The sequence below is a fragment of the Dasypus novemcinctus genome, chromosome 22 (genome assembly GCF_030445035.2).
Source record: "Dasypus novemcinctus isolate mDasNov1 chromosome 22, mDasNov1.1.hap2, whole genome shotgun sequence".
Classification (NCBI taxonomy): Eukaryota; Metazoa; Chordata; class Mammalia; order Cingulata; family Dasypodidae; genus Dasypus; species Dasypus novemcinctus.
In genome coordinates this window covers 33170967-33184715 of record NC_080694.1, presented here as the reverse complement: position 1 = coordinate 33184715, position 13749 = coordinate 33170967, and the positions used below count along the sequence as shown (strand labels likewise).

Here is a 13749-nt window from a genome sequence, read left to right as displayed (position 1 = left end):
AGAAGCGGACAAAGAAACAAGACGCAGCAAACAGACACCAAGAACAGACAACCAGGGGAGGGGGGGAAATTAAATAAAATAAATAAATCTTTAAAAAAATAAAAAAATAAAAATAAAAAAAATAAAAAGACTCCAGGTAAATGTCATGTAAGTTCATTGTGTTATTCATTTCTACTCTCTATTAACTAGAATTCATATAGAAGAGGGAGGTGAAAAGGGTAATTATTTAAACCAGTACTGTCCAATAGAAGTTTCTGCAATGATGGAAATGTTTTCTACCTGTGCAGTAGTTCCCAGCCACTGGACACTTGAAATGCAATTAGTGGGGCTAATTGCATTTATTTTAATTAATTTTACTTTGACTAGTCACCTGTGGTTTGTGGCTACCCTAAAGGACAATGCAGATCAGAACTTTATTTTTAGCCTTACCCACTACTTTTAGTGGTCTTAGGAATGTTTTGCTAACTTTATCAAGGCTCATCTTGATCATGGGAGAATCATATATTGCACAGAGTTTTAAAAATGAAAAACAGCGCAGCAGTAAACATAGTCTATTTTCCGGGAGACCCTAATGTTCCTCAGTCACAACATTAGTGTGTGGTGTATGGGAGGCAGGTGTAGCTGGCAAGAGTTGGGAAGAAGGAACGGCAGATCAGATACTCCCTCAGAAACTACAAACTCGCAGCCCATGGAATAAAATCACTCCAAATGTGTTGGAACTTCACTCTAATAAATGTGTTTTAAGGACTTTGGGGCCTTTCTGACCTTTGGGCAGGTTCAGAGTGTATCTTTTTCACATGGGAATGAATATAAATTAATTCTAGAAGAAATCAAACTTGATAATAAATTATAGAGTCTAGTGGGGAGCAAATAAGTTCTTTTGTTTGGAATTTACTTTGAAGGGCTATAATTTTTTTAATGTTTTTCAAATGGTAATAAATAAAATCCCAGAGACCAATCAGGAAATATCTTCTGATTGGCTATTGCTCTACCCCCAATATCAGTAAGACTGGAGGCATATTTGAGTGATTTATGAGACATAATCCCCAAACTCCATGCAGCTCAGAGTCTTTTACATAAAACATGATTTTTAAAAATACAGTTTTTTCCCATTCCTACACTATTTGTCTCAAATGATTTTGGCAAAATAGCCTGTGGTATTTGGTATATGTTTATTACCTTACTGGTTATCTTATTAGGGAAATAAAACAATTGATATAGCATTTTACTTCCTGTATAAAAAGAGAAAAAAAGATTTAGGTAAAATGAGATAATGCATGTTTTTGAAACTGTAACGAAAATGCTAAGCACTGTTTATAGTATTTAATGTCATTATTTCTTCCTATTCTCAATAATGTTTTAATATTGAACTTAGGTGTTTACTTCAAAAAAGGAAACATTTTCCACACACAGATGATTTTAATAGGACAATATTAATGTATGTCTGTAACCCCTTTTTGCTTGAAACTATACCATCATTCTTCCAGTGGGAATTCCCCGTGACTTTTCAGAGTTTGGTAAGATCAGATTAGAAGTGTGCATAAAATATTATTAAAATCAATTAAAGCATTAGGCTTATAAAATAATAATTTTCCAAGATCATGCTAGGTCATGATTTCTTTTCATTTCATTGAAGAAAAATGAGATAGCTAAGATGGAAAGACATGTTTTATTTTTGTGCCAGGTATTCTGTGATTAGTTCATGAAATATGTTCCTCAGTTAGGGTGACCTCTTGTCTCTCAGCTCTGTATTGACTTTCACATCTGTGCCTCTGTCCATCTGACTGTAGTCAAGAGAAGCCAGCGTCTCCGGGTCCACCTTTCAGCTGTGTTTTATCTAACTCAGTAGAGCCTTCCCTCCAGAGGAGTACAACTGAGCTTCCATGGTCCTAACCCAAAGGTTTTGGGTTTGTAAAAAGGTTCATGGCAGGTCAAATATTTTTCAGTATATTTTTTAAAGGCTTGGTTGAGCTAATTTAATTTCTTATGTTCATTAATTCCTCTCCTTCCACCTCCACACCCCCCTCTAAATAAATGTCCCTTCACAGAAATCCAATTTAGCTTCAATACACCTTATTCACACTGCCTTTTATTGCAAGCCACACTTCAGCCAGCTGTAAGGTTGCCCAGCTGCCTCAGGTTTCCCAATTTAGCTCTGGAAATGATTTCAGCATGGCAAAAACTTTTCACTGGCCAATTTGGAAAACAGGATTCAGTTTGTGAAGAAAGTCCAAAATGGCAACTAAAAACGAACAAGAGGACAGAGAAGGTTGGGACAGGGGAGGTAGTCAGAGAGAGGATGTGAAAAACTTTTGTAGTTCTGCCTGGGGCAACTCCCTTCTCCCCCACCCAGCCTCCATCTCTCTCTTCCCTAAATCAAAGGTAGGATGGGAGGAGATGGGTAGGCAAGCTGTAGCTGAAAGTCAGGTTTTAGCCTTGCACTTTCATCACTCTCTGAGGGCCTTCTCTGATGGTGCCGGTTTAATTGCAGCCCTGATAGAGACAAGGGGCCAGTGTGGAGCTCTGTGCAGGCAGCTGGAGGTGATCGGGCAGCAGTGGCCAGGACGAGCTCAGCAGCAAGGCCAAACGGCATGGTTTTATCTGGGAGCAGCCCTAGAAAGGGGAAACCGTTGGCAGCTGTGGGTGAGAATGCACGTCTAATCAAAGTAGAGTAGGCCAAGGATCAAATGCTCACGTTGATGCGGCTGGGGTAAAGAACAGCAGCACTTCCCTTTCACAGACACCATCGAACTTGAAGCCACGCTGGTCAATTTGAGTCTGTCTCTCGTGCCCAAAAGTTATTTTTAAGTAACTCATATGGGGTGTTGAAAGGTTCATTAAAAGTGGATTTATAGTGGGCTTTGGTAAAAGATAATGTTATTGAAGTGCCCATAGGCAGATTCCAGATTCCAAACACTGCTTTCAAAGTGTAGGGAGAACACATGTGAAGGTAAAAATTGTGCCGTTTTCTCTTTAGTATATTCTTTTTTCTTTTTCTCTTTAGTATATCCTTCTTTCTCTTGTTTTTCTCGTTGGTATATCCTTCTTTCTTTCCAAGAGAAAAGGAATATATTCAAATATGATCATACTTTAAAAATAGGTACAACTTATATCTCTCTTGTATTGTTTCTGTTATATAAGATCTGTGATGTCAAAATAAGCAAGGTTATTATTCATAGTTTTTCCTGCGTAGAACAATACATTTTGAGTAATTCCAAAAGCTTAATACCTTTGGAAGTTACCACTGGTCATGGCAATTTATATAGTTAGCTATTTAGCTATATCTCTTTAGACATGAGTGTAAAATACTGATACCACTGAATTTTTTTTAATTATTTATTTTTAAAAATTACATTAAAAAAATATGAGGTCCCATTCAACCCCACCGCCCCCACCCCCACCACTGAATTTTTAAGAGTTCTTTGGTTTCATGGGCCATTTCAGCACCTAGAAAAGTGGTGATTGATATAATCATTTAACCTCAGACACTGATGCATTTTCTGGGCTTCAGGATCCTTTTTACTATAATTCTATCTCAGTGGTTCTCAAATTTTTGGCATGCATAATAATTACCTGGAAATCTTGTTTTGAAAACACAGATTGCTGAGTCTTACCCCCAGAATTTCTCATTTAGAAGGTCTAGATGGGACCCAAGAATGTTTATTTATAAACAGTTCCCAGGTGATGCAAATGCTGCTGGTTTGCTTCTGTCTGGGAAATACTGTCTTTGCCATTCACTCTCATCCTGACCCAACAATAAGGAAGCGTAAACCAGTTTTAAAAATCAGCCTTTCTGGCTGAATTAGAAGCTCAAGTATTTATACTAAGTTGGTAATTTCTATAAAATGATTGAAAATTTTCTGTTACTGCCCTTAACTTTTTTCCAAATTAGTAAAATCTTCTCTAAAATTTCAGGGTTTAGGCTGAGAATGTGAGGGCCAGTGCTGTAACACAACTATTCATAGCACCAAGTTATTCCACATCCCAGTATGTTAGATTCCACTGCCTTGACCATTAGAGGTATGATAACTTGGATTTTTTCACATTTCAGAATGCCACCTTAGATATGGATTTCTCAATTGTCCTCAAAAAAAAAAAAACACAATAGTAAGGAATTGATTAGGCAATGGCATTACGAATAGAAAGGAAAGGGTAAATAAAACAACTTGTAGAAGTGAAAACCACATGGCTTGACAAATGCTTCTGTATGGGAGGAAAGAAGAGAGTCAGTGATTACTCCACATATCAAACCTCTGTAATGAGGAGAAAAAATAGCAGTGCTGTTTAAAAAAAAAAGGTCAGGAATTGGCTTTAGAAAAGAAGGTAATGTTTGATTTTAAAATGTTAACGCATCTAATTTATGGTCAATAGATTTTAAACAGGGGTGCCAAGACAATTCTTTGCAGAAAGAACCATACACCTAAATTCAAGTGCTAAACTATAACACTCTTAGATGAAAAAACACAGAAAATTTTTGTGACCTTGAGCTAGACAAAGCCTTCTTAGATATGACACCTAAAACTAGCCATAAAAGAATAAAATTTTATTCATCAAATTTAAGTGTTTGAGCGTCAATGAACACCATCATGAAAGTGAAAAAGCAACCCACATAATGAGAGAAAATTTTGCAAATTATGTATCTGATAAGGTACTTGTATCCAGAATTTATAAAGGACTCTTACAAATTAACAATAAAAAGATAAATAACCCAGTTTAAAAATTGGCAAAGGATTTTTAAAAACTTCTTATTGTAATGTATATACAATTCAAAATTTCCCATTTTAACCACTTTCAAGAGTACATTTCAGTGATATTACATACACAGTATTATGCTACCTTCACCAATATCTGTTTCCAAACTTTTTCTTAACCTCTGCACCCATTAAAGAAAAATTCCCCATCCCCCTCATCTCCCAGCCCTTTATAACCTGTAATCAATTTTCTGTCACTGTGAAGTTTGTTTATTCTGGGTATTTCATATACGTGAGATCATACAATATGTATCTTTTTTTGGTCTGGGTTTTTTTACTTGAAGTCTTCAAGGTTGTAGCATGTTGTAGCATGGATCAGAATTTCATTTCTTTTTAAAACTGAATAATATTCCTTTGTATAGATATCCCACATTTTGTTTAGCCATTTTTCGGTTGATGTATGCATGGCTTGCTTCCACCTTTTGGCTATTAGGAATAATGCTGCTATGAACATTGGTGTACAAGTATCTGTTCAAGTCTCTGCTTTCAGTTCTTTTGATTATATACCAAGAATTGCCAGGGCATATGGTGATGCTATGTTCAATTTTCTGAGGAACTGCCAAACTGATTTCAAAAGTGACTGCACCAGTGTACATTGCCACCAATAATATATAAAGTTTTCAGGAAGCAGATGTAGCTCAAGCAGTTGACCTCCTGGTGAAGGCAAGCTGGCCCCTGTGGTGAACTGGCCCACACAGAGTGCTGCTGGCCTGAGCAGAGTCTGGCCTGCACAGACTGCTGCCCCACACAGGAATGCTGCCCCGTGCAGGAGTGCTGGCCCATGCGGAGAGTGGTGCAGCAAGAGGCGGAAATAAATGAATGAATCTTTAAAAATTTATACATAAAGCTTCCAATTTCTCTGCATCCTTGCCAAAACTTATTTTCTCTTGTTATTTTTTTAAAATACCCGCCTAGTGGGTACAAAGTAGTTTTATTTGTGTTTGTTTATTTTGTGGTTTTTATTTGCATTTCCCTGATGACCAGTAATGCTGAACACCCTTTCATATGCTTGTTGGCCATTTGTATATCTTCTTTGGAGAAATATCTATTCAAGGACTTTGCCCATTTTTTAAATTGGGTTGTCTTTTTGTCATCAAATTTTAGCAGTTCTTTATATATTCTGGATATTAAACCCTAATCAGAAGTATGGTTAGTAATTATTTTCTCCCATTCCAAAGATTGCCTTTTCACTCTCTTGACATACAAAGAATTTTTAATTTTGACAAAGACCCTTCTATTTTCTTTCTTTTGTTGCTTATGCTTTCAGTGTCATATCAAAAAAGCATACTGCCAAATCCAAGGCTATGAAAGTTTCCCCATTTATTTTCTTCTTAGAGTTTTATGGTTTTATCTCTTATGTTTAGACCCTTGATCCCTTTAGAGTTAAGTTTTGTATATGGTATAAGGTAGGGGTCCAGCTTCATTCTTTTCCATGTGGATATTCATTTTTCCCAGCACCACTTGTTGAACAGACCATTCTTTCCCCAATTAATGTACTTGGCACCTTTGTCAAAAATTAGTTGGTCATAGATTTATGGGTTTATTTCTCAACTCTCAATTCTATTCTGTTGGCTTATATATCTTTATGTTGGTAACATACTATTTTGATTACTGTGACTTTGTAGTAAGTCTTGAAATTGGGAAATGTGAGACCTCCAAATTTGTTCTTTTTCGATGTTGATTTGGCTATTGGGGCTCCTTGTGCTTTCATATGAATTTGAGGATCAGCTTTTCCATTTGTGCAAAAAATGCTGCTGGGATTTTAATAGGTATTACAGTCAATCTGTAGATAGCTTTGGATATTATTGACATCTTAACAATACTAAGTCTTCCTACCCATGAACATGGTATGTCTTGCTATTTATTTAGCTCTTCTTTGATTTCTCGCAGCTATTTTACAGTCTGCGGTATACAAGTTCCTCACATCCTTGGTTAAATTTATTCCTGTATATTTTATTCTTTTAAATCCTATTGTAAATGCAATTGTTTTTCTAATTTCCACTTTAGATTATAGAAACACAGCTGATTTCTGCACGTTAATACTGTAGACTTCAACTTTGCTGAATTACTCTATTAGCTGTATTCATTTTCTTACATTCTCTGGTTGGTAAAAGATTTTAAAGGAGAAAGAACATTTCTCCTTTAAAAACTATTCAAATGGTCAATAAGCACAAGGAAAGATTCTCAAAATCTTTATCATAAGGAAAATACAAAAACTACAAAGAGATACCACTTCACACCCACTAGGATGTCTAAAACAAAAAGATAATAATAAGTGTTGGTAAGAATATGAACAAACAAGAACTCTCATTCATTGCTGGTGGGAATGTAAAATGGCTCAGCCACTTTGAAAAACAGTATGGCAGTTCTTCAAAATGTTAAATATAAATATATACCTAGGACAAGAAATGAAACCTATTTCCACACAAAAACTTGTACATGACTGTTTATAGCAGTAGTATTCATAAAAACCAAAATGTGCAAACAACCAAAATATCCATCAGCTGATGGATGGATAAACAAAATATGGCATATCTGTATCATGGAATGTTAAGTCAACTATAAAAAGGAATTAAGTATTGATACATGCTATAACATGGATGAACCTTGAAAGTATTATGCTATGTGAAAGAAGCCAGACCCAAAAGACCACATATTATATAATTCCAATTATATGAAATGTCCAGAATAGGCAAATTCATAGAGAAAAAAATAGAAGAGTGGTTGCCTAGGCTGGTGGCTGGAGTGGAAAATGACTGCCCATGGCTATGGGGTTTCTTTTTGATGGTGAAAATGTTCTATACTTAGATTGTGGTGATAGTTGCACAACTGTGAATATACTAAAATCCATTGAATAGTCGCTTTAAAATGGGTGAATTTATTGTGCAGGGATTTTATCTCAGTGTCTTAGTTTGCCATGGGCTACCGTTGCAAAGAGCCAGAAATGCGTGGCTTTTATAATGGGAAATATATTAGGAGTAAAAGCTTAAAGTTCCAAGGCTGTGGAATGTCCAAATCAAAGCGCCATCAGAAATGTTTTCTCATCAGTTAGCTATTGTTTATCCTGGAGTGCTGCCACATGGTGAAGCAAGACAGCGGGTGATCTCTGCCGAAGTGTCTGCCTCCTCCAGAATCAACCATCTCCTGAAGCTCAGCTGTGGGCAGTCAGGCATAGGGCTCTTCCCTTCCCGGGCCTCTTCTTTTAGCCTCTTGGTGCTTCTCTCCTTTCTACAGCTGTCGGTGAACCTGGAGTCCTCTCTCACATGTGGCAGTATCAGATATGGCAGCTTCTTTACACTGTGTGTGTTTCTCCCTCTGTGTCTTCATTTATATCAGAACCAGCAAGAGGGTGGAGATCCAAGCAGGCTCGCGCCCCACTGATGTAGTCCAATTGAAAGCCCCACACCCACAGGAATGGATTAGTTCAAAAACAATCTTTTTCTTTTGGGGATTCTTAAAAAAACTTCAAACTGTGACATGCAATAAAGAATTTTTTTTTTCAGTTAATCTTAAGAAACCAAAGGGACATACGCTGGAGAATTCCAGTGGATGTTTGGAAATATGAGTTTGGAACTTTGGAGAGGGGTCTGGGCCAAAGTGGAAGCTTTTGGAACTGCATAGAGGGGATAGAGGAAGCGGTGGAAGTGAACCAGCCATCCAGGGAAAAAGCACGGGGAGAACAGTGAAGTTCTTTCAGTGCAGAACCTGGGAGCTTATCTGTTCTTTTTTTTAAGAATCAAGTAAGAAGTCAAATGAAGAATGGCCTTGAAAATAAGGAGGAAACAAGATGGTGCAAAATAATGAAGGTGAAGAAGAAATGCTGTTTTGCAGAGGAGGCAGTTACGAAAGATAAATGTCATGGAAAGACCGAACATGCCATTGATTTTGGTTTTCAGCTAAGGGTAATGGAAGTGAAAGCCAGAAACAAAGTTTTAATGAGAAAGTGGAAAATTAATGGCGTTTGGAAGTAGTGCAGGCCAGTATTTCAAGGAGTTTAGGTGGAAGAAGAAAGAAGAAATTGCTGAGTGTTCAAGGAAAATTTTGTTGTTGATAATGGCAATACCATTGTTTAGAAAGGGAGACTCATAAGATTTTCAGGCAGAGGGAAAGGAGCCCTTGAGAAGGGGTAGTTGATCATGAAAGCAGAGCAAAAGAAAATTCATAACAAAATAAAATTCTTGGCCCAAGTATTATAAACACCCCCTTCCCCACCTCAAAAGCCCCTTCTTCCCATTTTACAGGTAGGCAATAAATTATAGTGTACGTTTGACTTTTTTAACTTACTGAAAAATATGCTCGCAGACATTAGTAATGTGTAATTTTGTAAGATGTTTCTAATCTCTGTGCCTTTTTTTGGACACCTGGGAATCTTCTGTGTGGGCGGTCTCATGCTGTGATGACACATGGACCTTGGCGTCCAGTGCTGCCTTTTAAATGCTTTTTCACAATTCTGTAAACCTCTTTAAATGATCTAATAATATCTACTTGCAAGGTTGTTGTTTAGCTATGGAAAACAAATTATTGAATAATATATACTAAAGAATTGGTAAAGAGCAAGGGTCCTAGAATAAAATTGTCATGGGTTACAGGTGTGCCATCACCCCATCCAAACTCCATGATCCAGGGCAGTTGACTTATCTTCCCCACACCTCTGTTTCCTCATCTGTAATGGGTATAAAAAAGGTACTCATTTCATTGGCAATAGGATGAATAGGGAGAAAGAGTAAAAGTACAGAGCCTGGCATGTCCTAATGCTCATTAATTTAAAGAGGCAGCAGCAGCTGTTGCTATTTTTACTATTTAGAGTTTTTAAAAAATAACACCTAAGAAGAAATGGGGGGAAAAAATTTCACCCATTGTTAATGATAGCTAACCAATAGAATGAGCTTTAGTGATTTAATCATTTATTAAAATTAAAGCACATATCTGCTGTGGTGCCTTTTAGCCTGTCTACTAAACCAGTCAAATCCAATCTCATTACAATCATCAGACAGGATTAACTCTGACTTGGAAACTTTAGTCTTGGTTTTTAGTCATTAGTTTTGATAAATGTAATAAAATACTGTTTTGTTCTTGGTTTTTTAAAAAGTATACTTAATTAAACTGAAGTAGATAAAGGAGGATGTGAAATGGTAATTATTCATTGCAAAAGCTCTTGGATCAGAGTAAGATGCACTAATAAGTAATCCTAACATTACATTTCCTAATTTAGGATACTATCAAGTAACTATCAGATTTATAATTTAAAGGTCACTTGTAAGTGATATGTTTTACTAATATAAAACCTACTTGCTTTCACAGCAACAGGGTCTCTACCTTATGTTTACCTTTCCATCACTGATATGTGATGAAATTATTTGATTTATCACATAAAAAAGTCTTGCCGTTTCTGGTCATTATCATTTTTCCATTGATATTTTAGTGCTCGTTACAGTAAAATTCCTACAGAATTACACAACTGAGAAAGAATGATTTGATAGGTCCTAAAACTGTATACCATAATGGATTTCTGATGGAGATTGAACTTGATGGCAGTATAAGTTCTTGAAGTTGGAAATTAATGCTATATTTTTAGGGGACATTCTTGGCATGACTTTTACCTTTCAGGGGGAGGAGAGGAGGAATAGCATAACTTTTCTTTTCTCAGACAAATGACCAAGTAGGAATTTTTTTTTTTAATAAATTACAGAAACGTTCTGTTTGAAGAGCTTGCTGTGGTTCCCAGTGTAGTCACTTGCTTTTCACCGTGCCCTTAGTGTTTCTACAGACCCCAGGGATAAAGCAGCTTGGGGACCACTCCTCGTCTCCTGTACCCAGTTCAGTCCAGTGGGTTCAGAAGATTCTTTTGTATGGGATTGGAGCAAGAGGAAAGGGCAGGCCTGGCCACTCTGCCTACTGTTGGAGAGCTGCGAGAGGGCCCCCAGGCTGGCCACTTGAAAAAATAGTTTAAACAATGTCTACAAGCTTTACTCTCCAGACCAGAGGAGGAGTGTCTCTTAGGAAAAGACAGATGAGGTGAAGGAGGTGGATTTTGAGGAGAGTATATGAGGGCAAGCTGGCAGCCCCAGACTGGTGAGGAGGACTTTATTTGCCCTGTGACACCTAGGGCTCCTGAGAGGCTGGGAACAATAATAATATCGCCCAGTCACTTTCCATTATGATCTTTATGAACTAAAAACACAAGGGTGTTTTAACACTTTGAAAACACTATTTAGTCCCTTTGCCTTTGTAGTATCCAGCAGTGTCAGCTTAGATGTATTCAACCTTTTCTTTAAAAATATTTATTTATCCCCCCCCCCTTCCCCCTCCTCCTGCCCTACTGTTTTTGCTGTCTGTGTTGTCTTCTTTTCTCATTTTCATTCCTCTAGGATTCGATCCTGGAGACCTCTGATGGGGAGAGAGGTTCCCTGTCAATTGCTCCGCCTAAATTCCTGGTTTCTGCTGCGCTTCACCTTGACTCTCCCCTTGTCTCTCTTTTGATGCGTCATCATCTTGCTGCATGACTCACTTGCACAGGGCACTGTATCACCATGTGGGCACTGCCTCATCATGCTGGCACTCGCGTGGGCGCTGGCTTGCCGCACAGGCATGCTTTGTCTTCTTCTTTTTTACCAGGAGACCCCAGGGATCGAACCCAGGTCCTCCCATATGATAGGCGGAAACGCTATCACTTGAGCCACATCTACTTCCCTCAACCATTTTTTCTACCCTCCCTTGGTATGAGAAAATGACACAAAACTCAGATTAAACATTTCACCTCTTTACTTGGGTCTGTGGACACATTAATTTGATATATGATGAAGATAAACAAGCAGAACCAGAGAGTGTGTGGGAGAATCCACTTATTCTAAGATAGCTTTTCTTTTTCAACTTCAAAATGAGAAATAATTGTATTTATCTCTGTAGCATGGAGATAACTATGCTGTAAATTAATTTCCATGCAGGATACTCCAATAAATTACATAGTTTCCACTCTTTTCCAGAATCAGAAGTCCAATAAGGCGTTTCTAGGTTAAGTGCTCTGAGCCTTCCGACCCTGTTCCTTTATAACAAGGGCTTTATCACCTTTAATCCATAAATTATTTGAAACATCCTTTTACCTTCTCAGAGGAAAGGTGCCAGATTGCCTCAAATCTGATATCAGTATTTACTGTTTATCATAGTTCTGCATTCATTTTTCATTCGTTTCAACATAGTTTCCTCCTATCATTAAATCAGCATTTCAAAACTTAACATTTGAGTTAGGGAGTTTATAGATAAATGATAGAACTTTGTTGCTTAAATGGATACATCTTGGGCCACTGCCAGTAGGTAAATGACTACTTCTATTCAGGCAATTTAGAAGTCATCAGCTACAAGGTCAAACAGCTCAGGGCACTGCACTTTAATGTACTTTTTAATGAGTAAATCATTGCTAACTTGTGTTCTCATAATTTAACTCCCTTTTTCATAGACTGCCCATGCATTAGACCCCTAAAAAGAAAGGGAGGTACCCTAAGGGCCAGACAGAACTGGGAACATTCACAAACGAACGTGACACTAATGTGAACCAATGGATTATTTGCATTCCTGCCTAAGTGATAATGGCCATAGGCTCTGATGGCAAGCTTGTAGACTGCATTATGTTAGCCTCAAAAATAAAGGCTAATATCTGTGATGTTCTCACATTCCCCACCATATTTGGTAAATTGTACTAGTTTAGCCTGTTACGGGCTGCCAAGAGTCTTGTTGGCAAAAATGCCACTTTAGTGAAGGCATAACTGACCACCAGTCCTATTTGTAGGCTTTCGCTGTTTAAAGCTGCATCATTTCCTCTCACAAGGACAGTGGAATTTTTACTTTTTATTAAATGTGGTCATATAAATTATGTATAAATTGTCCTATATCATGTTTTTCTTTGTTGGCAGTGTTTTGATTTTTTGGGATAATTCTTCCAAAGGAATTTCTTAACTATATAAGCAGTTTGATTAGTGGTTCTACTGATAGGTTTTTCACATATATATTTGATTGTGTGCTTGGGACCAGATAGTGGGAAAAGTGATCACTGAGTAATTTAAGTTCCCACGTGTAGTAATTTGATCACCCCTTGTTTTCCTTAAATTAAGGCATTTGGTATAATTATAATTCTACTATATTGAAATCTTTGCAAATTGAAAATTATATGTTAAATATTATTTATTTGACCATGTTCCACCCATCAGTTGTAAATGAACTGGAATTAAACTGGTAATCAGTTTTGTAATAATTTAAGAATATTTAGTTTTCATTAAATAAACAGATGTACTAATGTATTTAAGATTTATAGGTTTTATTTGGTTATTAAGGAAACATAAAACATAAAAGGTCACAATTTCTTCCTGGTATACTTTTATGTTAATATTTTAACAATGAAATTTTATCACTTGGCTCAGTATATAGAATAATTTGTACATATTTAAGTAGGAAGAAGTATCTTTCTTAGGTACCAGGAGAGCTAGCTTCTAGTCTTATATGTACTTAATATGTGTGTGTCTAAGTGCATCTTATACATTCACCTGATTTTTTTCATTAAGACAGGATTTTGGGGTAAAAATAGATGATATTTCTGAATGCCCTTCTAGCTTTTAAATTACATGATTTTTGTAATATCTGTGGAAAGATCTTTGTTATTCAAATTAGTCTTTAAGATATTTAATTTGTTTTTATTTACTTTTCTTTTTTGTAATCAACTTTCAAAGTCAATGTAAAAATCTGATCAATGGACAATTGTGATTATTTCCATAGAATTTTATTTTTAAGAAATAAAGGGCTTATGTATATCCTTATTTTTTTTTAAAGATTTATTTATTTATTTATCCCCCTTCCCCTCTCCCTTCCCCTCCCCTACTCTGATATTTTTGCTGTCTATTCATTCACTGTGTGATCTTCTCTATGTCTCTTTTTTTCTTCTTTTCTCATTTTTTCTCCTCTAGGATTCACTGGAATTCGATCCTGGGGACCTCTGATGTGGAGAGAGGTT

General features: G+C 36.7%; 1 protein-coding gene across 2 annotated transcripts in view; it reads left to right on the top strand.

Moving 5' to 3' along the window:
• The window catches only part of GMDS (GDP-mannose 4,6-dehydratase), a 694924-nt gene that overhangs the window by 391921 nt on the left and 289254 nt on the right, over positions 1-13749 (top strand). The gene's annotated exons all lie outside the window — the stretch shown is intronic.